This window comes from Schistocerca nitens, chromosome 5, assembly GCF_023898315.1.
Source record: "Schistocerca nitens isolate TAMUIC-IGC-003100 chromosome 5, iqSchNite1.1, whole genome shotgun sequence".
NCBI classification, from domain to species: Eukaryota; Metazoa; Arthropoda; class Insecta; order Orthoptera; family Acrididae; genus Schistocerca; species Schistocerca nitens.
In genome coordinates this window covers 254,550,936-254,576,781 of record NC_064618.1, presented here as the reverse complement: position 1 = coordinate 254,576,781, position 25,846 = coordinate 254,550,936, and the positions used below count along the sequence as shown (strand labels likewise).

At 38.2% G+C, this 25,846-nt stretch overlaps 1 protein-coding gene across 3 annotated transcripts in view; it reads left to right on the top strand.

Annotated features, from left to right (window-relative positions):
- The window catches only part of LOC126259252 (clavesin-1-like), a 261,047-nt gene that overhangs the window by 176,227 nt on the left and 58,974 nt on the right, over window positions 1–25,846 (top strand). For 2 of the 3 annotated variants that reach the window (XM_049955882.1, XM_049955879.1), the window contains exon 1: window positions 377–456. The exons of the other annotated variant lie outside the window; for it this stretch is intronic. The gene's annotated coding sequence lies outside the window, so the exon portion shown is untranslated. Of the gene's footprint in view, window positions 1–376; window positions 457–25,846 lie in introns of those variants that run through there. 3 annotated transcript variants of the gene reach the window in all.

Sequence of the window (25,846 nt, the reverse complement as noted above, 5' to 3'; positions counted from 1 at the left end):
CCTACAGTACTAAAAAAAATCTACTTTAACATAAAGCCGTGATATTAAACTGTAAGGCACGGAGAAATCAGTTTCATGTGTCGTTTAGAATCTTAAAAATCGATTGAAAAGTGTTACGAGGAGAAGAAACGTACGGATAGAAAAGAACCTTTTCAATTTTTTTTTTAGGCAACAAGATAAACTCTACTGAAAAACTAAACACATGAGTTCACAGAGCTTCGCTTCACTTACCGCTGTTTTTCTACAGCAAGAAAATCCGAAATCTCACGTGTTACGAATTTGGGTCTGCAGTGAAGGACACGCACACTGTAATGGACGCTGTCGCATGTTGCGTGGCTAAAACCTGTCCAACCGGTCTGCCAGTGAGCAGGTTGTCAGCAGTATTCGGCCAGCAGTCTGTTCACGTCGATTCTGGAGGCAGAAGGTCTGGGTCTGCTGCTGAATACGCTTTCTGCGGTGAGTCTAACGTCTTGAAAACTGTTTCGTCTCCGAAACCGACATGTTACGACGACAGTTATAAATGCAGTGATAACAAGCTCGTATAACTTGCCAATGAGTGATCTTTAGGCTAAAAGGAACTGAATGTAAAATTAGAGAGATTCGAGCGCGCACGGAGGCTTTCAGACAGTCGTTCTTCCGGTGAACCATACGCGACTGGAACAGAAAAGGGAGGTAATGACAGTGGCACGTAAAGTGCCCTCCGCCACACACCGTTGGGTGGCTTGCGGAGTATAAATGTAGATGTAGATGTACAATCGCTTAGTTACAGTCAGTTAACTATGATTCTACGCTCAGTAGAGGCAGCATTCAAAGCAGTCCTCCACGCGATAGCGCATCCTATAATGTCATAAGGATCACCTAAATATCAAATCACTCTCAGTTATTTGCTGTTCAGTAGTGTAAAAGTTATTTATCGGCAGAAATAAGTTACAGCAGTAATAGGCACTCCTGTTGCGGGCGTCATGCTGTTGGAGGAAACAGTTTCAAAATATGTTGCGACATGTAATGGATCAGAAGACATAACGGCACCATATCTCAAATACACGAAAATGCAGTTAGTTACGATTTCTAAAATTACTGCCTGCTGATTTTACGAACAAATGCGTTTTGTTGTTACGCTATCTCTCATTGAAGTATACTTCAATCGAACCCTTTTGCTGTAGATGCGTTCATAATTAGATATTTATTAATAAAATATAGCTAAGTACGTATTAGCTCAGTTCCGTCTAGCTTGTGTGATACATGGTTCTATTAATAGAATCCAAAACTATACGACCTATCTAAGTTTCAAAGGGAAGTGAACTAACGCGAAACTCCGCCAGCGCACGTGTCGAAAGACCCAACGAACTGACCGACCGCCGTGTCAACCTCGGCCTATGAACGTCATAGGGAGGGACATGAGGTCAGCACACAGCTCTCCCGGCCGTTGTCAGTTTAGTGACCTGAGCTGCTACTTCTTAATCAAGTAGCTCCTCAGTTTGCCTCACAAGGGCACCCATCCAAGTTTTAGCGAAGCTCGACTGCGCTTAACTTCTGTGATCGGACGGGAGCTGGCGTTTCCACCACGGCAAGGCCGTCGGCTACCATTGCATATTATTTACTCTGCGTACTGTACACACGTTTCCAGCGGTAGTACGTTGCACATTATTTATTCTGCTTATAGTACAGATTATTCAATGGAACTTGCATAGCAACAATAAATTATTTATATCAAAGCGAGAACAATGACTGACGCATAATACGACACGACCTCTGAAAGGGAGACGTAACGCTCCGTTGGCTGACTCTCGAAAGCAAAGCATTCAGTGTTGCTGTGTACTTGCTTAGACGACTTTGGAGGTGGCATTTATGTGCTGTCGGGTTTATTGTGGTCTCTAGCTTGTGAAACAGATTTTTATCAACGACTCAGATACACTCATGACCAAAGTCTTGACTGACTGTACAGCAGATGTGAACATCAACGGTGCTTATGGATCCGTGTGACGCATCGAGTCGCGAGATGCATTCCTTCCTCATACCTACAACCCGCAACTTTCCTCTTACAGTTAAATTACAAGATGGACTAAAAACCTAGAAGTCTGGCTTCCTCCCCCTTTTTTTTCATTTGTGTACGTCGAAGAACAGTTTCAGCTGAATGGACCACTTTTTTACCAACCACCTTATCCTACAATTTTGGCAGGTTTTGCTGATTGCTAGACGTACAATTCAAGTTTATTGTAATGTTCAGTAGAGAGGTCTTATGTAGCTACTGCGAAGATAGTTCACCAAGTGCGACTGTAGGGCCTACACATTGTCAAAAGCTTTAATTCGTCCTCAAACTCTTGCTCTTCAATTAGAAACCCGTTAGTGTTTGTTGGGGTAGAACATCGCATTTTACCTTGGTCCATAGCCATTCAGGAAAATTCATTTGATGCATTTACCTTGAGACGTCCACTAGAGAGCTTGGCTAATCAGGAAGCCTCATCACTTGGCTAAAATATTAAAGCTTCTTTTGATATCTCCAATTTTCTTCAGTAATTTATAGTTTGGAACGTGGTCAATGCAGGATTTTGTATATTAGGATCCCCATCTTAGAGAGAATCACGTGTTTAGCTGTGGGATCTTTCAATACTCTAATTGTATTCTGTTCCGGAGAACTGTGACTTGACTAAGTTTTTGTCGAAGTACTCGGATACTGAATGTTTTAAAATGTCTATCTACATCTACATCTACATCTACATGGATACTCTGCAAATCACATTTAAGTGCCTGGCAGATTGTTCATCGAACCATCTTCACAATTCTCTATTATTCCAATCTCGTATAGCGCACGGAAAGAATGAACATCTATACCTTTCCGTACGATCTCTGATTTCCCTTATTTTATCTTGGTGATCGTTCCTCCCTGTGTAGGTCGGTGTCAACAAAATATTTTCGCATTCGGAGGAGAAAGTTGGTGATTGGAATTTCATGAGAAGATTCCGTAGCAACGAAAACCGCCGTTTTTTTAATGATGTTCAGCCTAAATCCTGTATCATTTCTGTGACACTCTCTCCCATATTTCGCGATAATACAAAACGTGCTGCCTTTCTTTGAACTTTTTCGATGTACTCCGTCAGTCCTATCTGGTGAGGCTCCCACACCGCGCAGCAGTATTCTAAAAGAGAACGGACAAGCGTAGTGTAGGCATAGTAAATCTGGTACATTTTCTATGTGTCTTGCTAATAAAACGCAGTCTTTGGTTACCCTTCCCCACAACATTTTCTATGTGTTCCTTCCGATTTAAGTTGTTCGTAATTGTAATACCTAGGTATTTAGTTCAATTAATGGCTTTTACATTAGACTGATTTATCGTGTAACCGAAGTTTGACGAGTTCCTTTTATCACTCATGTGGATGACCTCACACTTTTCGTTACTTAGGGTCAACTGCCAACTTTCGCACGATTCAGATACTTTTTCTAAATCTTTTTGTAATTTTTTTGATCTTCTGCTGACTTTAATAGTCAATAAAGGACAGCGTCATCTGCAAACAACCTAAGACGGTTGCTCAGATTGTCTCCCAAATCGTTTATATAGATAAGGAACTGCAAAGGGCCTATAACACTACCTTGAAGAACGCCAGATGTCACTTCTGTTTTACTCAATGACTTTCCGTCAATTACTACGAACTGTGACCTCTCTGAGAGGAAATCGCAAAGCCAGTCACATAACTGAGACGATATTCCATAAGCACACAATTTCACTACGATCCGCTTGTGTGGTACAGTGTCAAAAACCTTCCCGAAATCCAGCAATTCGGAATCGATCTGAAATCCCTTGTCAATAGCACTCAACACCTCATGTTAATAAAGAGCTAGTTGTGTTTCACAGGAACAATGTTTTCTAAACCCATGTTGACTGTGTGTCAATAGACCGTTTTCTTCGAGGTAATTCATAATGTTCGAACACAATTTAAGTTCCAAAATCTAGCTGCATATCGACGTTAACGATATGGGCCTGTAATTTAGTGGATTACTCCTACTACCTTTCTTGAATATTGGTGTGACCTGTGCAACTTTCTAGTCTTTGGGTACGGATCTTTCGTCGAGGGAACGGTTGTATATGATTGTTAAGTATGGAGCTAATGCATCAGCATACTCCGAAAGGAACGTAACTGATATACAGTCTGGATCAGAAGGCTGGCTTTTATTAAGTGATTTAAGTTGCTTCACTACTCCTAGGATATTTACTTCTACGTTACTCATGTTGGCAGCTGTTCTCGATTCGAATTCTCGAATATTTACTTCGTCTTCTTTTATGAAGGCATTTCGGAAGGCTGTGTTTAGTAAGTCTGCTTTGGCAGCGCTGTCTTCGATAGTATCTCCATTGATATGGATTGTTTCTTGCCGCTAACATACTTCACAAACGAGATGAATCTCTTTGGATTTTCTGCCAGGTTTCGAGACAAAGTTTCGTTGTGGAAACTGTTATAGGCATCTCGCATTGAAGTCCGCGCTAAATTTCGAGCTTCTGTACAAGATCGCCAATCTTGGGGATTTTGCGTCTGTTTAAATTTGACATGTTTGTTTCGTTGTCTCTGTAACAGTGTTCTAACCCGTTTTGTGTGTCAACGAGGATCAGCTCCGTCGTTTGTTCATTTATTTGGTATAAATCTCTCAACTGCTGCCAGATACTATTTCTTTGAATTTAAGCTACCTCTGGTCAACACTTATATTATTAATTTGGAATGATTGTAGATTGCCTCATAGAAAGGCCTGAAGTGAATTTTTATATGCTTTTTTGAATAGGTATATTTTTCGCTTATTTTTCGAGGATTTGGGGATTACAGTATTCAATCTCGCTACGACAACCCTATGTTCACTAATCCCTGAATCGGTTTTGATGCTCATTAGTACCTCAGGATTAGTTGTTGCTAAGAGGTCAAGTGTGTTTTCACAACCGTTTACTATTCGCGTGGGCTCATGAACTAACTGTTGGAAAAAATTTTCAGAGAATTTCAGATGATATTTTATGCGTACCTCCGGAATTAAACATGTATTTTCGCCGACATATCGAGGGTAAATTAAAGTCACCACTAACAGTTATCGTAAGAGTCGGGTACGTGTTTGAAATCAGACTCAAGTTTTCTTTGAACCTTTCAGCAACTGAATCATCTGTATTGAGAGGTCAGTAAAAGGATCCAATTATTATTTTATTCCGGTTGCCAACAATGACCTCTGCCTATACACTATCCTATTAATGATTTATGTGCTTGTTAAATTTAATAATTAATTTCAATTTAAACACCCAGCCAGCTTCAACAGTGCTACTTATATATACCTTTTGTCAACGCTATCAGGTCCTACATCTTTATCAGTATTTCACAAGAAAAGGTACTGTGTATGGTATAGCAGAATAATTTTCATTACTGGTGTTCCCAGATGATGTAGATGTATACAAAGGGACTGCTTAGTTGTAATTTTGTATCAGTATTCTTGCTACTGACGAGTGATGGTAAGATTAGTGTCTGTCTCTTAAGATACATAAATCTAACGAGCGTACAAACACTGTATACGTACAAGCGTAGTGCGCTGGTTCATCTATGAGTATGGATATGATAGATGGTTACAATCCTATTTCGCTTCGCTGAGGTATGCTGACATTACTTTAGGTTGTAGCGAAGTCTCTTCATTACCAGTGACGTACTGAATTCTCTTTAGTAGGTAGTTCTAAATTCTATATTGCACCTGTTGCAACATTACTTAAGAACATTTCTTGTGGACTAAGTGACAGTGTGGAATTATACTGAAGGTTTCCAAACGTAACTGCATTCGGTGCCTTTTGGAGACAATCTCCCTGAATACTGTCGTTCTTACAATCATCAATACTGTTTTTATTCTGTCGATGCGTTCATTACCCGACATTCTGGCTCTTTTAGTTGCTCGCACTTCAGGGAATCTCCGACGCCTTCGAACGACTCTACAAGCACTATAGTGTCGTCAACATACCTGCAGCGATCACTTTTTTTCTGGTGTGCGTCCTGGGAGAAACGGACTTCTAATCCGGCAGATGCGTTTCATGGAGGTCCGGAAATCACAGAGTCATAGCAGTATCAGAAGACCTCCAAATCCATATTCATCGGTAGAATATCCATATTTCGAAACTTAGCCCTCTTGTAGTAAATCCAAGCCACAAAGTAAGTGCAGCAAAGAACCAATAAGCAGATATGACTCGCGCTGCGTTCATGAAACTATTGTGTAGCCAAGTGAAATGATCGTATGGTGTTATTGGCAGGGAGAGCCCTTCTGGTGTAGTTCTACTTTAGATATGATACCACTTTGCCGGCTTGCACTTCGATGAAGGTGAAATGAAGTGATGAGCACAATACAAGCGCACAATTAACTATGAAAGAAAATCTCCGACTCAGCCGAGAATCGAACACGTAATCCGACGATCTAAATGGAACAAACCAGTTCATCAGGACTTTGGACTACAGGGTGGGCAGGATTGGAAAACGCAGTGCTTGGCCACCGTGTCCCCCTCACCAGCTGGCGAGCCGTGCTGATAAAATTTGAATGTAGTCCGCCTCAGTAGGTGTGTGGTCAGAGTGACGGTTTGCTAAGCGAATGGTCCAGGGTTCGTAGATTTTCTCCACTCAGGGACTGGGTGTTGCGTTGTCCTTACGTTCGTAACGTCATAACTGACGTTACAGTGTTGAGGTGGCTGAATGGGCACGGCGCGGAAAGCCCATTAAAAAAAGGAGAGAAAAATAAAAAAAGAAAGAAAGAAACTAGAAAAGAAATTAGCCGGAAGCACCGAAATACAGTAAGGGGTGCCGACATGGTCTCTTTTTTCAGAAAGCACTGTGGTAGTGTGGAACATATTTATTCATGTATTTCATTAACAGATCGCCTTGAAATGTAAGGTGGGTCGGATGCTTTTGAATCCAATAGCAAACACTTCTCAGTATTACAATGTTATTGGTATACAGTTGTTAATTATTATTTTTTAAATAATATAAAGACTATAATTTAAAAATTTCTCTAATGTTACAGCGAATTGAGTGCGTAACAGTAGTTAAAATGGTTCAATACAATTTTTTTCTGCCTATCTGATGAGAATATACTTTATACGTGCAAATGTCAAAAAAAATGTAATACAATGAGTGTGGTGGAAATAATTTACAATATATTGAGGAAAGTGATATACTGTATCTGGATGTGTAGCATAGCGTGTGTAGCATGTAGGTTGGTAATGGCCTAATTCTACGTTTTTCAGGTGAGAAGATCTCGGTAGAACCTGGAGCTATTCTGATCTGAAATGATTTTTGCATGTGTATGTTTACTGTGTTTGTGTATATTGATATATTACTGGGAGTGTTGCAAGTCAGGACACTACATGATATTCAGCAGCTGCTTGTTTGTCCTATTGTGGGTAGTTGCGGTACATTCTATATGGTACCTTAGATACATACACCTGAGCATTTGCTACAAGTGACACATGAATTTTAGCTTTACATGAGAAATGTATTTATGTAATTTTTTAGTAGAAGAATAATGAAGTTCATGGCTACTCGAGTGGATTATTCCTTAAATAACTTAATACATTACATTTTTAGATTTATAATACTTTATACAGAAAACATATTTGATGTATAAAATTAATTCATTGTAGCTCTAAATAGAGTGGAGAATATACTTATATCTACACATAATAAAACAATACGTTACTGCTTGTGTGCAGTATACTTTAAACACCACGCAATATGTTAATGGGGAGTAGGAGCGTCGAAATAAATGTTCTTCAAGCCTTCTCCTCCCAAGCGACGTTACGTTATTACTAGAGTCTTACTATGTGCTGTCGGTATTTGTTTCTTTTATGATTGTGACTGCCTGTTGTGTTGTTCGTGACTGTGTTGTGGCATGCAGTGTCATGCGTTGTTGATTTGGGTCCCTTACATGTTGATCCTTTCTGAGACATGTTCACTTAGTGTGTTGGTTCCTTCTTCGGTTTCAGAATCTGTGGTCCTGATTGTGTCCTCCCATGGGTTTTCTGTTGCTTGTACTTGTCTAGGTGAACCGTAAATTTACTTTCAGAGTCTTTTCTTAAAAAATTTACTTTATTTACTAGCGATTGATGAAGAACATTAACACATTTAATCACACTAGATGAGCTTGGAAGTAGTTGCCAGGAAGTAACTGATGGAAAATGAAATTACTTTAACAAATGTGAATTTTATCTAGAGGCAGAAAGAACAATATTGACAGTATGAGCCTTCGGACTGCGACGCTTGCCTGCTCCCTTTCAACACGACCGCAGTCATGACCGCTCACAACAACCTCTGAAAGAGTACACTGGTGCAAATCTGCAACACATCAGATTACTTTAAACTACAAAATTTTTAACAACTCACACAAACCACAAACCGTAAACTATGCACCCCGTAAGAGCGATGTAAATGGTACAACACTCAACTTATTTGCCAGCGAAAGTGCAATTTTTTTAAGGGGCCTTACGGTGGAAGGGTGGCAACCTTATAGCCTAAAATGAATATTTCAATAAGACTCATAAAATGCAGATTTACATAAAATGTACAACATGCTCTACATTACACATATACCACCTCGCAAGATGATAGGCAAGATAAAAACATGTTTCAAGAATTCGGCCTTTAAGCAATATATTCGTTAACACCGAATCCGACAAACATGACAGAGGTTTAGAAAAGCTTCTCCACGGCAATCATTCACTGACGCCCCACTTACATGTAAACTGAAGGGTTTCTTCGGCTGTATCTAGCAGCAAAGTTCACATACGTATCGGGTTCACGTTATTGTCCACGATAACATTTTTGTTTCTTGCTGCGCCCGTATCTTATCAAATGTAAGATTCTGCAAGATTCTCCAGTGTTTCAGCCATAGTGACATCGGGATCTTCAAGGATAGATTTCGTTTCAACAATCTGGAAATTTTTTTGTGATTGCTTTCATGGCTGTGTATCGTTGTGACAATTCTTGTATAAAGCGCTCTGCGCGTTTAAACACTGTTCGACGAACTTCTTAAATCGATAATCCAGCATCACAAGCTGGTTCACATGGCGCTGTTTTATTTACTTTCCTTGTTCCTCGTCGATCAATATTAACGTCCATATCACTGCATTTTTTAGTGCCAAGCGCAACAGGATATTGTATAATAGTGGTTCATGCCACCACTGAAAGCTCATTCAAGGTTTTTAATTTGGCTAGTATTTTACGCAAAATCATTTCTGAAGATTGTAAATATTGCTGGACTAAATTTACTTCTTCCAGCATCGTGTGGATAAGAAAAGTTAAAATCACATATAATAAGCTTGCTGCATATCTAATATCAAAGATTGCCTTAGATGGATCCTGCATATCTTCCAAAGTGCCCACAATTGTTTCCTTTTATGTCTTTAACCGAATTAATATCCGCCCGCGATAGCTGAGTGGCTATATCGAACCAAAAAAGAAAAATAAAAATAAAAGTGGTCAGCGCGACAGAATGTCTGTCCTAAGCACCCGGGTTTGATTCACGGCTGGGTTGGAGATTTTATCCGTTCAGGGACGGTGTTGTGTTGTCCTAATCATCATTATTTCATCCCCATCGACGCGCAAGTCGCCGAAGTGGCGTCAAATCGAAAGAATTTCAACCGGCGAACGGTGTACACGACGGGAGGCCCTAGTCACACAACATTTATTTTACTCAATTAATGACCATTCCAGCGAGTATCAGATAGTCATTTCAGCCTTATTCCTGTTTTTTATTCAATTAATACTCATCCATATAAATGCAGAAGACGGGTAAACTTCCATACAGATCAAAAGCAGGTGACGTTGGAAGCAAGACATAGAATGCTTGAAATCCACAAAGATTTATGGAATATTTCGTACAGCGACTGAACAGAGCTCTAGTACTGACTTCTCGAATTTTTCGTTATAATCTCCCGTTTACATCTGACTGACGTGGCGTTGACATAATCTAGAGCCAAACACATGGCAATATCCAGCACAACTGCAGCTGAATATACTTTGCAGTCTTTCACGTCACAAAAAAATTTACAAATCCGTTTATTTATTTTGAAACCGTTTCTTAAATCTAGATGACTCAAGTTATTCTAGTTGGGTTTCCATATTCACAAAATAAATTATACAATAATAACGTGACCCCGCGGACATAAATACCACGGGCACAGCGCAGACAGGTCATTCCATCAGCACCACCTGATGATGGCGGAACGGTTATCCGCCGAAATATCGTGGAACTTCGACGAACGGATCCGGCTGGACACCCGAGAGCCTTGGATACAGCACATTCTCCGGGAAAGCCTGAGATCTCATATCACCAACCTCTACGGGGAGGATATGTACCAACTGGTGAAGAAACTGGATAAGCTTCGGAACCAGAAAGGACGTCGGCTGAGTTCTCTCGCCTTTTTACTAAGGTGTAGGGATGAAAACACCATACCTACTTTCGCCAAAATGATGCATTTTATATGCACGCCTGCAGCGAATCGTATTAAGCGAAGAGCCAGTCTGGCCCTGGTCGGGGAGAGGATTCGCTACACCCGTCTACAACTGGACAAGAACGCCAAGGAGCTGCTGCATCTTCATCTACGATTATCCTCCGTACTCCAAGATCACTCTTGAGAATGGGTGGACGGTGTTACCTGGGCCCAGGCAGACTGGACCCACCGTAAATCCACGGAGAAGCAGATCACCAAGTTTGCACGACTACCTGGCAAACCGAGACATGAGGCAGTGCCCAGTAGGCGGACCGTGATTAACCTCACGGGTAAACCACTCGGCGACGCAGCTACAGCTGTACTTGAAAAAGGACTCAATTTCGCACCGACACCTGCATATCTGCCGTTCAATGAAATAATCTCTTCAGTAGAACAGGCAGTCCGTGGCTTACCAGATGACAAAGCAGAAGAAATCAGAAGGGAAACTTGCCGGATTGTTTCAAGGGCAAAACCAGCCAGAAGCAACATCTCGGGAGCAGAAAGAGCAGCACTACGAGCCCTCAGAGACGATAAGGAGATCGTTGTTCTTCCTGCCGACAAAGGAAATGCCACAGTCATCCTTGGGAGACGCGACTACGAAAAGAAGATGCTGCAAATGCTAGACGATCCAGCATAACGGAAAATCAACACAGACCCGACCAGGAAGATACAACAAAGCACCGCCACCTTGTAACCTCCCCACAAAAATATAATAAATAAAATGAGTATGATTCTAATTCAGTGTAACCTCCCCACAAAATTCTTTCTCATTTGTAACCTCCCTATAAAATTCTTTCTCAATTAAGCTCAAAATTCATTCACATTTAGCGTAGCCTCAAAACAGAAAAATTCCTAAACCTCTAAACAGTAAAAATTATAATTATGTCGTTCACATTTAGTATAATATCCTAATAAAAAAATTAATTCAGTAACCTTGTAATAAAACAATGCAACTAACCTCTCAATTAAATTGTCGCTCACTTATGACTTTTCAATAAGTCACTGTGAATTTAAACTGGTAAATTTTGGACGACAGCACTGCTGCGTCATGGCCCTGAAAGATCATTCCGAATAAAAGAAAAGGAAAAATTCTTACCTCAATGAAGTCGCCGGATATATCTGCTCTTACAATAAATTTTTCCGGCACAGCTCTGTGCAATGCTGGCCGACCAATCCGTCATTTATGAAAGGAAGCAACCGATTTTTCTTTTTTTTGCAACAATCAGGATGATCATGGATGGGAGAAATTAGTAAATTCTTTAAATTGAAATGAATGGTTGTTAAAAGTTACTTTTTATGAGAAAGATTATTATTACGAGATTTTTAAAACATTTACATGGGACTTGAGATGACATTACTACATATGCGCGAGGCTGCTTTTTACCTTATACAATAATACTCAGGCTCCGGCATCGCTGCACCGCGACCGGCCACCCAACACGATACACCAGAGCAGACTCCAGACTAGCAACAACTGACTGCTACAAAAAAAAAAAAAATGGCTCTGAGCACTATGGGACTCAACTGCTGAGGTCATTAGTCCCCTAGAACTTAGAACTAGTTAAACCTAACTAACCTAAGGACATCACAAACATCCATGCCCGAGGCAGGATTCGAACCTGCGACCGTAGCGGTCTTGCGGTTCCAGACTGCAGCGCCTTTAACCGCACGGCCACTTCGGCCGGCTTACTGCTACAGCTACACAGTTCCTACTGTAGTCAACACTGCTCTCTGGTCAGAGACCTTGCATATCGCAGGCAGCGCATGAGCAATACATCGAAATTACATCTGCTCGGACCTCTTACATTAATCCTCCACTGGGGGGCGGGGGGCTAAAATTTGGCAGCGATGCTGAGTCAATTGGACTTGCCATGAGCAACAAATTTTTCTAAAATCTACTTAATTAACTAAGTTTAGAGTCACTGAGTATATATATATATATATATATATATATATATATATATATATATATATATATATATATATATAAGTGCAGAACATGAAATGAAATAGAGTGCAACTGCACTGAGTACAGAACATATCAAGCAATGACAAATATCAACCAATGACAAAATGTATACGCAATGAGTACAAAACACATTAACAAATGACATAAAGTGCACACGCACTGTATATGTTTTTTACCATTTTACAAGAACTAGGATACGCAATGAGTACAAAACATATTAACAAATGACATAAAGTGCACACGCACTGTATATATTTTTTACCATTTTACAAGAACTAGGATACGCAATGAGTACAAAACATATTAATAAATGACATAAGTGCCCACGCACTGTATATATTTTTTACCATTTTACAAGAACTAGGATACGCAATGAGTACAAAAAATATTAATAAATGACATAAAGTGCACAAGCACTATATATATTTTTTACCATTTACAAGAACTAGGATACGCAATGAGTACAAAACATATTAATAAATGACATAAAGTGCACATGCACTGTATATATTTTTTACCATTTTACAAGAACTAGGATACGCAATGAGTACAAAACATATTAATAAATGACATAAAGGGCACACGCACTGTATGTGTCTCTACCATTTTACAAGAACTAGGAAAGGGAAGGGAAGGATTGCATCATGGTTGTAGCACAGTAGGTTGCACGTAGCTGCACTGAAAGTCCATATCTTTCTACAGAAGCACAACACCAAGTGAGACAATCTGAAGTTCTCTTCCCTGAAGTATTAATCAGTGTAGCCAAGACACTGAAATGTCGTATTAATATTCAATGTTATCATTTTGGTAGTACATTAGGTACACCAAACAGTGGGACCATAATAACATCTCCATCGTTCAAGGTGGTGGACAGCATGATGTGTCAACACCACACTCCTGAAGAATTGATACTTTTTCACCAACGTAGAATTAGTGCAAAATCCAAATATAGTGCTCCATGATCATGAGGATGGACAGGAAAAACGGATATTGCAGTAATTTCTGGTAATTAGGTCAGAAGGTGAAGGACTTTAAGTCTTACGCTAGTCATCATTGAGAATTACACTAGTCTATTAACCGATTTGAGTAATTGTTGGCACTCATTGCCTAGTTACTAAATATTTCTGTACTATGTATGGAGTATTACAGAACATTATTCATAAGTCATCTGATTACACTAAATATTGGCACTCATTGGCCAGTTACAAACCATATTTATGCATTGTTCAGAAGTTATCATTCAAAACAAGCGTTAATTAATGGTATAGCATTAACATAATTCATCTAGTTATAGTAATCATTGGCACTCATTGGCCAGTTGCAAACCATTTTTATGCATTATTCAGAAGTGATCATTCAAAGCAAGAGTTAATTAATGGCATACCATTTACATAATTCATCTAGTTATAGTAATCATTGGCACTCATTGGCCAGTTACTGAACATTTTTATGCATTGTTCAGAAGTCATCACTCAAAACAGGAGTTAATGAGTGTAGTAGCATCAAACTACTGGTATTCATATATAATAGCATGTAAGTGACATAAGACAAATTTAAAATAAAAGAAACAGTGGCATTCATTGGCCAGTTATAAAGTATTCATGTAGTTTTATAAAACATTATTCAGTATTATTCAGAAGTCATCATTCAAAATGAGAGTTAATTATTGGCATAGCACTTATAGAGTATAACAAAAATATTATTTACAGAAATTATTGGCATAGCATATATGCATTATTACAAAACATCATTCAGTATTACTCAGAACTCATCATTCAAGTGACATAAGACATATTTAAAATGTAACACACTATAACTATTACTCAACGTCTATGGCTAGAAAACATCATTCAGTATTACTCAGATATCATCATTCACGTGACATAGGACATATTTAAAATGTAACACACTGTAACTATTACTCAAGGTCTGTGCGTCAATAATACATAGATATAATGGATTCAATACATCTGACAAATCTGCATTATATTTATTACTATAAATATCTCATAAACTAGTAGCAATATTTGGGACTGGTAATACATTTTTTTTTTGTGCCAGCAATGCATTGCGTTGGGATCGATAATTATTTGCTGGGGCATGAAAATATTTGCTTTTGACCTATTGCTGCAAATAAGGATTAGTAACGTCATTCGTCATGAGTCAGCTGTAGCAAGGTTATGAACAAGTAGAGTATATGTGATCACATTCATGAATGACACACACAAATGGGTAATAAAAATGCAAGTACTAGAACAGGTTTAATAACTAACTGCTTATAGCACATTACTTCCATGAATAGCTTCTCCTGGAAAAAATACAAAATGGATTATTAAGCTGAAAGAAGAAACGCATATTATGCTGAAAAGTAGTGAACTTCGAATTAACAGGTAATGAAAGGTGTACTCAATTTGTATGTACTCTAGCTGTCCTTTACAAAACATTCAGTCATTATACCATGCGATATAAGACATACTGTCAAAACGAACTGCAACAAATACTTAAATAACTACATAGCATCTCTTAACTAACAGTAAATATAAAAACTTCATCGTTATCCTCATCTGCAAAGAAAAACTTCATTATTCATATTACCATAACTTCATTACTATCATCACCTGCAAAGAGAAACTTCATTATTCATATTACCATAACTTCATTACTATCATCACCTGCAGAGAGAAACTTCATTATTCATATTAGCATATTCTCCATATAACTATTCATCATCATTCATTATCATCTGCAAAAAAGACACTTCATTATGCATTATTCATATTACCATTTACTTCATACAACTATTCATAGTACAGAGTTTCTTATTTCGAGCATATTTCATCACTAAAACTAAGATGTGTAGTTCTGTCTAACAGCGTGCATCAATCGCCTCGTATTCTGAAAGAAAAAATTAGTTAAGACTGCTATCATACGATGTGTATAGTATATTCTCGTTAATGCTTGTTAATTCTGATCTATATACTCTTCATGACGAGGTATTGCATTATATTTCGTTCATTCCGAAGGTGAAATTTCCACTTCATAGTAATCCACTGTGGTTTGTTTAATTCATTTCTTTTACACGTTATTGCTTTCTGAAAATGATGAATAAGGATTAATATCTTGCATTTAATTCATATACTCATTAAATAAAAACTGGTTCCTAGTGATATAATTAAGCATACAGCATAGCATGACAGAAAACGTATTATGTGAAAAACATAGAGAGTGTTCAGGTACAAAAATGTACACATAGTCTCATAATGCAGTAGCCAATAGTGTAGAATAGTCAAGATATTGAGATATCATAAGGAAAAATGTTAAAGTCAACTGGCGTTTGTTACATCTTAAATATTTCGTAGTGCATACAAACAAAACAGGAAAACAATCATACATACACGAAAATGGAAAATGTGCATGGTCTGATATATAACGACAAGAAAAGCGACCTGCTAACCTTACGTTGCCGGGCACTTGCCCAGAAAAAATACGATAATCATCAGTAAGTAGTCATATAAATACAATTGCATAAGTGGTCATATAAAAATCAGGAAATGGCATTACAATGTGATAAATCATAAAGTATGTTCATTCAATAAAGGGTTTAATATTGGAGATATGGTGATTGCCTTTACTTTTTCTGGTTCTCAGAGTTTCGACTTGTGCTACATTGGGGTGAGGAATGCTGCGAATTCTGTGTGGACCTGCGTATAAAAGCTCAAATTTACTGCATCTACTCTTTCCTCTGTTGGATAAATAATGTGTGCGTACTAATATCTTCTGTCCAATGTGAAAGTCACGGCGTGTACAAACCTGTTTTTGCTGTCTTCTCCGGCGCTCTGCGGCACGTTTGATGTTGTTCAGCACAAAGTCAATTATTTCATGGTGTCGTAGTCGACGAGATGTAGGAAAGGATACTAATTCTTTAATTTTGTTAGGTGGTTCAACATTTTTCAATATAACAGTCGGAGATAGCATAGTAGATTCATTTGGTATCGAGTTAATTACGTCCTGGAATGACAGTATGTGTGTATCCCAATCGATATGTTTTTTATAGTAGTATATTCTACATAGTTTATCAATTTCTTTCATTAGACGTTCACAAGGATTCGAAGAAGCGTGATACTTGGATATATAAATCGGAGAAATGTTTCTTGCTCGTAACATACGTGTCCATATAGCAGATCGAAATTGTGGTCCATTGTCGGAAATTACGTTCAATACATGCCCTACATGAAATAGAAAATGTTTTACAAATGCATTCGAAACAGATTTAGCAGTAGCTTTGCGTAACGGAGTGAAGGTAATAAATTTTGAAGTGAGTTCAACAGCGACAAAGATGTAGCAAAAACCTCTATTAGATCTGGGAATCGGACCAAAAATGTCTACAGCGGCCATGTGTCTCAATTTAACAGTTACAATGGGATGTAACGGAGGAATATGCGAAGTCGTGTCTGACTTAGCTTTCTGGCAGATTTTACATGACGCTAAAACTCGTCGAATACGTTTCTCCATGTTGGCAAAATAACAGTTCTGTCTCAGTATAAGAAAACATTTTCTGGCTCCATAATGTGCGTAACTTAAATGAGTATACCAAATTAATTTGTTAACAAGCTCGTCAGGAATGCATAGTAATCAATTGTTGCTGTCAGGGTGAGAGCGGCGAAACAGAATGTTATTGCGTACAGTGTAATGGTCTCTAATGGTAACATTATTCCTATCTTGCCAAAGGTGTTTAATTTCTTTCCACACGTTGTCTTTACTCTGCTCTTGTGCTATGTCTCGTAATGACGCCGAAATAAAATTTTCGAATGCAACTTGTTGAATATACATGACGCTGAAATTTGCTTGGCAGAAGTTGGTTGCGATGTCTTGCTGATTGTTGCTGAGAGAATGGGATAGTGCGTCTGCTACAATATTTTGTGTACCAGGAATGTGAGCAATTGTAAAATTAAATTCCTGTAAATAAAGTTTCCATCTGCTTAACCTGTCATGTGTAAATTTTGCTGAAAGTAAAAACTGGATAGCTCTATGGTCTGTGTAAACGGTCGTATGTCTTCCATAAAGAAAATGTCGAAATCTCGTAAATGCCCATACAACACATAATGTTTCAAATTCTGTAACAGAATAATAGCGTTCAGCAGGTGACAGAATGCGACTCGCAAAGGCGAAGTTTTTAATTACTGTAGAACCATCTTCTTCAATTTCCTGAAAAATGTGTACGCCTAAAGCGGTGTTAGAACTATCGGTGGCAATGGAAAAATTTCTAGTAAGATCTGGATGTGATAAAAGTGGTGCATTCAACAAAGCTTGTTTCAGATTGACAAATTCAGACTATTGGTTTTTCATGTAAAAGTGTGTCTCAGATGTCGTCAAAAGTAACAACATTTTCGTGAACAAGATTCTCTGTGTCAAAAGTATTGCTTGCGTTGCTGGAAGATTCATTCTGCACTGTATCTAGTCAAATTCTTTCTGACGTGCTGTTATTTTCGGGAGGATGCTGTGGCATTTCAACTATTTGTACTGTTCTGTTACTTCGTCCTGACGTATTAGGTTCGGGATGATACCTACTGTCTGGTTCATTCATGATAATCTGTTGTTGTGGTTGATTATGCTACTGGTAAGACCGACTGTTATTAAACATACGCTGAAAATTGTGCTCATTACTTTTACGTCTGTCATGATAGTCATTTCCATACTGCGCATTGCGATATGAGTTGAAATGGTGTGTTTTCTGTACGTAGTGATTTCCTTGCTGCTGTGCGTTACTATTTGGCGGAGCCGACGCTATACGTGTACGCGGCTAAACACTAAAGCTTGGTTGACCTTGCAGACTACATTGTTGGTTAGGTATGCTAACCGGCTGGTTTTGTTGATGTTGTGGGGAAAAGCCTCTATTGTTACCAAAATGTTTTTTGCTGTTGCTGATAATTTTGACGATATTGATGATTAAAAATTTTGTCACTTATTAAAATTACGCTGGTAGTTGTTGTCATTTCAAGAATGTCTAATGAAAACTGTCACTTTCGGTAAAACTTGTCATATCAGGTTTTCTTTACACGTTTCTAATCCTAGATAGATCGATAGTTGAAGAGCTGTTTTGATAAATATAAAGGATAGTAGAAGAGAAGGCAGCAGTGCAGAAAACTAAAGATGAAACAGCACTACTGTGGCTCGGGGCCCTGTGCACGCTACGGCACATATTCATCGAAGTGTAATGAATCCCCTGAGGTCACTTCCGCGCTGCAAATAAATTTTAGTTTCTGCGTTACAGGCAATGCCAGTGAAAATTCAAAAGCAAGTTGTGGTATCCAATCCAATTCTAGTTTCTGCATTACAGGCCAAGCTGATGAAAATACAAAAGCAAATTGTCGTATCCAGTCGAAAGGGTGAATCTGTGTTCTGTCATTATTAAATACTTTAAATTTTCTCATGGATAGAAAGTGCTTGTAATCAAAATTTTCGTCTTTGAATGTCTGAACAGGTTCAGGATTGTATGTTAATCTGTTTGTCTGTGACTGTTCGGAATCGAAGTCACGTACTCTCTGTAAATTACCTAAATTATACTGGCTGTGTGAGTCTGACAAATGTTCGGAAAGTGGCATATGCTGTGATGTGTTAAAGGCTGAAATATTTTTCATCTCCGTCACTTCTTGCTGTATAGTTGACAATTTTCTACGTAATGTATTATTGGACGAACCTATCTCACTGATAGTCTGCTGTAAATTTTGGAATTCGGGTGTTTGATTAAGCGAAACTCGTGACGTACCGTCTGATTTGGTGTCATTATTATTTTCGATAACATCAACATGACTGGCCAATTCATCATATTTTTCAGTCAGTACTTTTACGTGATCATCCTTTTTAGTATCACAAACATTAATTTGTTTTTGTATTTTACGTGTGGTTTTGTTCAATTTTTTAACGTCTGTTTTGATCGCATCGGAATCCTGTATTAGTTCCAATTTTTCAAGTCTGTTGGTCATTGTCTGAAAGTCTAATATGTGTGTGTCTGTTTTTGTTTTAAGATCGGAGATTTCATCATGCAATTCGTTATTCAACTGTTTGATACTGTTAATTTCGTCTGATACTGTAGCAATATTGTTGTCTACGTATGTTTTGGCTTTCGTAAACAATTTACGCTTATCTTCCTGTCTTTGTACAGTAATTGTTTCCATGACTTGTTGCTTTACTTTATTCTGTTCCTGTATAAATTTACTGTAACGCTTTTCAGTGTTGTGTAGGTGGTGATTAAAGCGTTCGTCAATTTGGCTGTTCTGTTGGTCAAATTTCGCGTCTACTTTCGCATCCAGCATTCGTGAAAGTTCTGCTGACATTAATTTAAACTCGTCGCGTAACTGTGTTGTGTTTTCAGAGCATTGTTTAGCGACAGCACTAATTTCATCTCTAAGTAATTTAGTTGTGGCTGCATGTGTATTACTTAATTACTGTGCCACAGATCTAATTTCTTCACTACTGCTCCTAGCACAAGCCTTCATTTCCTGATGTAATTGTTCCTTAGTATCATGACATTGCACGGAAACGGCTGTAATCTGTTCACTAAGCTGTTTGGAATTGTTATCTAGTTTTTCATTAAGTTGTTTGTAATTGTTGTCTTGTTTTTCATTCGACTGTTTGGAATTATTTTCTAGTTTTTCATTAAGTTGTTGTTTGAGATTTTCATTATTTTCATTAAGTTGTTGTTTGAGATTTTCACTAAGTTGTTTACGCGATTCACTAATTTGTAGCAATACTGCCATAACTTGATCCCAGCCAAAATTAGCGTTCATTGTAACAGAACGTGACACGTCATCAATTGTCGTTAAATTAACAGAGGACACAATTGAATTCGTTTGCTCATCATTAGCATTAAAATCATTACTAGTGATCGGTACTCACTGATTATCAGTAATTAGAGGATTATCGCTATTACACTGAGTGTCGCAAGTATTATCGGTCAAATTATTCGAGTCGGCTATTTCACTCATTGCACATCGCGATGTACTGTTAACAGTTTTTCGCGGCATTTCTCACAAATCAAAATTAAGCACAAAAATGAAACAAAGACGAAGTAAAAATGGAACAAACACAGTTACAACAAAGAGCAATAAATTGCCGATGATCTGTGAAAAAAGGTAACAAATTAGTAAATGCGTTGCGCCAGATGCAAACTACATTTAAGTAAATAAGAGCAGATATATGACTACTACTCAGAAATTCACAAAGAAAATACGATCCTGGCCGGTTGTCGCCAAGTGTAACCTCCCCACAAAAATTTAAATAAATAATAATATGAGTATGATTCTAATTTAGTATAACCTCCCCACAAAATTCTTTCTCATTTGTAACCTCCCTATTAAATTCTTTCTCATTTAATCTAAGCTCAAAATTCATTCACATTTAGCGTAACCTCAAAACAGAAAAATTCCTAAACCTCTAAACAGTAATAATTATAATTATGTCGTTCACATTCAGTATAACATCCCAATAAAAAAATAAATTCTGTAACCTGGTAATAAAACAATGTAACTAACCTCTCAATTAAATTGTCGCTCACTTATGACTTTTCAATAAGTCACTGTGAATTTAACCTGGTAAATTTTGGACGACAGCAGTGCTGCGTCATGGCCCTGAAAGATCATTCCGAATAAAAGAAAAGGAAAAATTCTTACCTCAAATAAGTCGCCGGATATATCTGCTCTTACAATAAATTTTTCCGGCACAGCTCTGTGCAATGCTGGCCGACCTATCTGTCATTTATGAAAGGAAGCAACTGATTTTTTTCCTTTTTTTTACAACAATCGGGATGATCATGGATGGGAGAAATTAGTAAATTCTTTAAATTGAAATGAATGGTTGTTAAAAGTTACTTTTTATGAGAAAGATTATTATTACGAGATTTTTAAAACATTTACATGGGACTTGAGATGACATTACTACATATGCGCGAGGCTGCTTTTTACCTTATACAATAATACTCAGACTCCGGCATAGCTGCACCGCGACCGGCCACCCAACACGATACACCAGAGCAGACTAGAGCAGACTCCAGACTAGCAACAACTTACTGCTACAGCTACACAGTTCCTACTGTAGTCAACACTGCTCTCTGGTCAGAGACCTTGCTTATCGCAGGCAGCGCATGAGCAATACATCGAAATTACATCTGCTCGGACCTCTTACAACCTTTCTGAAAAATGGCGCGCTCCAGGAGAAGGACATCAAAATACTTCGGCAACGTTCGGCGGTAGCCCCGAGGATACATGGTCTCCCAAAAACGCACAAAGAAGGGACGCGACCCATAGTCAGCAACATAGAGGCACCGACGTATCTTTTGGCGCAGCACTTAGCGGGGTCCGCAGCTCGTGGTCGTGCGGTAGCGTTCTCGTTTCCCACGCCCGGGTTCCCTGGTTCGATTCCCGGCGGGGTCAGGGATTTTCTCTGCCTCGTGATACTGGGTGTTGTGTGACGTCCTTAGGTTAGTTAGGTTTGAGTAGTTCTAAGTTCTAGGGGACTGATGACCATAGACGTTAAGTCCCATAGTGCTCAGAGCCATTTGAACCATTTGAACCACTTAGCGGGCATGCTAAGACCTTATGTGGGGAAATGTGCGCACCATATTCGGAACTCGACGGACTTCATTGGCCGCCTGAAGGAGATGACAGTACAAGAATCCGACATCATGGTCAGCTTCGATGTCGTCTCATTATTCACACGTGTCCCGTTGGAAGATTCTCTCCACTTAATCAGTGAGAAATTCGGGCCTGAGCCGACACAACTGTTCAGGCACGTGTTAACATCGACGTATTTTGTCTTCAACGGTGCATGGGGGCTTAATTAATATATAATGAAAATAATTTTAATTTTTTGTTTTTAGTAGCTGTTTGTCCGATTACGAAGTCTCGTAACGGTTGGCCCTGACTAGTCTTATTACGCTATCTGACTGCATAGAACAATAACAAAGAATGAAATGGAAATTTTCATTAACACAATTAATTAATTAAGTCCCCAGCAACTATAAAACCTACGAAACCAAAGCACAAGTGTAACTGTTCTGCGTGTGGAAGTATAACTCAACGTACGCATCTGGCACGGTTCTTCTTCAACAACACAAGAAATTTTAAATATCATTTATACTGAATTAATTAAAGAAAATAAAAATACCATAATTACTCAAGAGAACCAGAATTACACTCTCATCCAAGAACACAAGCCAGATGCTTTGTTGACTGAACCTGTAATGACGCATTATTTAAAACATGGAAATAATGAAAAATAAATCAAGTTTCGTTACCTTCATATATTGACCAAAATCACTCTAATCATTACAATATATCTCCACACCGACTCGCTATTACCACATCTCAACAAGAACTTTTCAGTATGACATCTCAGCAAGCACTCCCTACTAGCACATCTGAACACGAACTGACTACTACGAGTCCTCGACAAGCACTCCCACTACGACATCTCAATAATCACCGCCAGTGGAGGCGGCGGAACAATGCTCTCTAGCGATCTCTGGCGCTGTGGCTCAGTGTAGCCACCTTTCATATGCCCTTCCTCCACGGCTAGAATTTGATGGTATTTTTGCCAGCATTGGTGGTGAAAATACCACCAAATTCGTCAAAAAAAATACAGACAAAAATAAAAGATAATATTAATACGTAAATATCATATAACTAGATAAAATTTTGGCTTTGCACTGACCTTTCAATAACCTATTATATTGAATACAGTAAGCAATACAAATTCTTTCATACATGTGACTTTACATAATAGTTTACACAAGTATTATGTGGTTAAACAATTCAATCAATAGCGTCAGCAATGACGAATATGTGCAGGTAAGAGTCTCATAACTTTTCACAAACAGTAATACACAAAAAATCAGTTTATACAAATATTCACATAAACGCTTTCCATAGCCCAAGAATAAGCAGTTGACAGTTCCAGCAGTAGCACCCAGCAATGGTCAACAGGTGCAAAAACCAACAAGTGACATTTTTTTAGTAGAAACAGTCCATCAGTGGCACCCAGTAATGTTGAGCAGGTGCAGACAGCGACAAGCAACACCATTTCAGTAGAAGCAGTTCCATTAGTGGCACCAGCAATGTTGAGCAGGTACAGATATCAACAGGTGACATCTTTTCAGTAGAAACAGTCCATCAGTGGCACCCAGCAATGTTGAGCAGGTGCAGACATCAACAAGTCACATTTCTCAGCAGAAGCAGTTCCATAAAATTCACTAGCACTGATCACACTGTTCATCAGAGTTTATAAGCAGAAATTAAACATGTCCTAGCGGCACCAATCATGTAGAAAAGGTACAAGTAACAGTCCATAATTTTTTACAATCACTGATCACACAGTTCATCAGCAGAAATTAAACATGACTAAATGTCACGCATCATGTTGAAAAGTGCAGCACCATCACTAATCAGACAGTTCAGGCATGAACAATAGTTTGAATACACATACAATGCTTTTACACTAAACATACAAATCATAACGAACACACAAATGATATCAGATAATTGTCCTATTAACTATTACAATACACAAATACCAGTAAACCTATAACATTTATGGGTGTCAGTGCAAGCCACTACCAACAAATAAAATAATATTTAGGAGATAGGTGGGTAGGATTAGGAAAGGAAAACACACAAAACACACTCACTCATCTTTCATCCACATTAAGTACTACTGTGTAATTGAATAGTGTTAACTGTGTAAATGTAACTCTGTCCAAGATTTGATGTTCATCATGTGTACCAAGTAGTAGTGGCAGCAATGTATAACAGTCAATAATAGTTAAGTCAACGTCATAGTCATCATGTCAAGACCAATGTTTGCCAAGCCAGATCAAAATGTACGGTTGCTGAACAACTGTCAGTGTACCAAGATATGCAAATGCTTCCTCTCTCAAAAAAAAGTATATGCTGCTTTGTGATTTGACAAAGTGTGTGTGTAGACAATCTTCCTTCTACTTCAGTGTTCTAGTCTGCCATCTTCATCCTCCTTGTTCCATATGGACCAACAAAAAAAATATGCTCCTCACTTACTTTACCTCTTATCCACCAAAACTCCAATAATCGTCAGCATAATCTCATTAATTCACTAATACCTCTTCAATACGTCGATACATATAAACCTTATCATCAATATCATTTACCTTACCTCTTGTCCACGAAAACTCCAATAATCATCACTTAATCTTAATACTTCAATAATACCTCTTCACTACGTCGATATATATAAACCTCAGCACCAATATCATTTCACTTCCATAACAACTCTCTCCTCTAGTCAGTTTCCTCGAACAAGTACAGACAAAATCCTAGTGCAACTTCAATTCATCATCCCATACAATCCGAAGACACAGTGTCTACACACAACCTCTGTGTAATCCATCTGACCCAAATTTTCTACTCATTATAAATTATAAGACACATTTTGGTTCCTTGTCCATCATTAAATAAAAGAAATGCATACATGACCTCTAACAGCCTTTAGTTTGAATAACTTTCAGTAATTAAGTACGATTACGGAGTGTGAATGATCATAATATTTCACAGTGTGTACACCACTTCAAAAATTATGGCAAACAGAAGCAAACATATGGAGTATTTCTTGTGTCAAGTGTCACTTCCTATTTCAATTGCTCGCGAAGAATGCAGTGTAATAACTGTTAATGGTCTAACCTAGCGTTGGTATGTCATGTCGTTAGCTTCCTTCCTATTAGCATAAATTTATACACCTTCCATAAAACCTCCAGCTCATGTGGCTTCTGTGAAGTTTCTTGTACTAATGTCGTTCGTCGAATTATAGCAGTTCATTTTCTTATCTTAAAATATAAGGCAGTGGGCATAAGCAAAACATGCAATAGCGAGTAAATATACCAGTAGAGAACAGAATGTCAACAAGTGGATGCAGCACAATTCTTACAACGAGGCTCTGCCAAGCGAACAATCTATAATTAATACCACAGTGTAACCTAAACTCTATGTTCGTACACTGTACATCATCATTGCTATATTCTAAATTGGAGAGTAGTTATGACAACAAAACAGAAATGTGTAAATATGCAATCCATACAAAAAGCAGCAAACATATAACTTACGTAATAAACAAGTCATTAGCATCATATCAGCATAAGCAAATAAATGTTCGTATGTAATCTTAATAAGTAAACATGAAGGCGCAAGCAGATAAATCACAAAGTGTAACCTACATACATAACCGCACAACTAATAGGGTGACAATTATAATTTAAATAAATAAGCACAGCAGGCACATAATAAAAAATATGACATCAGTGAAAAAGCAGTGCAGCCAAGCAATGCATAATATATACAAATAACAACCCTGTTCATTAGTCAATAATTGTCAAAATC